Here is a 2,118-nt window from a genome sequence, read left to right on the forward strand (position 1 = left end):
CTTTAAACTAGTAGTCCATAAGTGTTTATTATTATTAACCATAGAAAAGGTAAGATATTTCTGAAGGCAACATTTTTGATGCAAAAATCCCAATGTCCTACAATCCATTAACCTCTCTTGCAGTCCACTCTTTTTTTTTTCTTTTTTTTTTTTTTTGAGACAGACTCTCACTCTTGCCCAGGCTGGAGTATGATGGCATGATCTCAGCTCACTGCAACCTCTGCCTCCTGGGTAGCTATAGTAGCAAGTGATTCTCGTGCCTCAGCCTCCCAAGTTGATTGGATTACAGGCGTGAGCCACCACACCCAGCTTATTTTTGTATTTTTAGTAGAGCTGGGGTTTCACCATGTTGGCCAAGCTTGAACTCAGAGTGGAGATCAGAAGAATGTCAACTCTGATTGCCAGATTCAAAGTCCATGGGATGCCGGTGAACTTGCAGACTTCGAATGAAAGAGCTTCAGGAGAAAAATGACTTTTCATGGAAGAATCAACTTTCAGTTAATGTACAGAAGAGGAAAGGATGTTAAATGAAGAGCTCATAAATGAGCAAGAAGAGTTTCCCTAATGTTTTCTTTTAGTAGTTTCATAGTTTGAAGTCTTAGATTTAAGTATTGGATCCATTTTGATTTGGGTTTTGTATGTGTCAAGAGATAAGGGTCTGATTTAATTTTTCTGCATACGGGGATCCAGTTTTTCCAGCACCACGTAGAGACTGTCCTTTCCCCAATATGTGTTCTTGGCACCTTTGTCAAAAATGAGTTTACTACAGATGTGTGGATTTCTTTCTGAGCTCTCCATTCTGTTCCATTGATCTATGTGTTTGTTTTTATGCTAGTATCATGCTGTTTTAGTTACTATAGAACTACAGTATAATTTGATGTCAGGTAATGTACATTGTACATATAAAAATAACTTTAAAAGCATAATTGGAATATTTGAAACACAAATAAATAATAAATGCTTGAGGCAATGGATATCCCATTTACTCTGATGTGATCATTACACATCGTATGCCAGTATCAAAATATCTCATGTACACCATAAATATATACACCTACTATGTAACCAAAAAATGAAAAATAGGTCAGGTGTAGTGGTAATTCTAGCCCTTTGGGAGGCTGAAGCAGGCAGATCATGAGGTCAAGAGATCAAGACCATCCTGGCCAACATGGTGAAACCCCATCTCAATTAAAAATACAAAAATTAGCTGGGCATCGTGGCACATACCTGTAGTCCCAACTACTCGGAAGGCTGAGGCAGGAAAATGACTTGAACCTGGGAGGTGGAGGTTGCAGTGAGCCAAGATCACACCATTGCACTCCAGCCTGGCAACAGAGCAAGACGCCATCTCAAATAAATAAATAAATTCAAAATAAAAAAATTAATAAAAGAAAATGAAGAAGTTGGTAACTGTAGATCAGAGTGTACCAAAGGCACATGGAGGGGAGTACTGAGCAATGATGTTAGGCCAAGAAAGAAGGATCCTGGATCCTGGAGTAGTACGTGTAAGAGAACATAGATTACAGATGAGCAGAAAGGCTCAGACTTGGGCATTGAGCAAAGATAACGGATTTGAGTAATGTCAGAGAAAACTGTCCACTAACTGTCAAAATTGGCCATAGTAGTATATTATTCATTTGGGAAAGACTGGCCATGGGTAACAATAATTCTGAAGGTATTTGACGAGAAAATTCTGACTTGGGTTGATTGCATTGGCTCTGATGATAGGCTCTGGGTGTAAGTTTTCTGAACACAGGCTCCCTCCACTGTAGTATATAAGCTGAAAGTGAGGGTGGAGATCTAATGGTTAGAGGTCTGACCATAGAAGCTGAGAGAAGCTCACCACTAATTCAAGCTTTACAAATCTATGGGAGCCACTGACCACCAGCACCTTCTGTGACAGTCTCCAGTCTCGTACTTACTGACTTGAGATGCAATGGGTTTGCATTACTGATATGGTTTGGCTGTGTTCTCACCCAAATCTCATCTTGAATTCTAGCTCCCATGAACCACACATGTCATGGGAGGGACCCAGTAGGAAGTAATTGAATCACGGGGGCAGGTTTTTCCAGTGCTGTTCTCATGATGGTGAATAAGTCTCATGAGATCTGATGGTTT

The sequence above is a fragment of the Mandrillus leucophaeus genome, unplaced genomic scaffold (assembly GCF_000951045.1).
Source record: "Mandrillus leucophaeus isolate KB7577 unplaced genomic scaffold, Mleu.le_1.0 Scaffold56, whole genome shotgun sequence".
NCBI classification, from domain to species: domain Eukaryota; kingdom Metazoa; phylum Chordata; class Mammalia; order Primates; family Cercopithecidae; genus Mandrillus; species Mandrillus leucophaeus.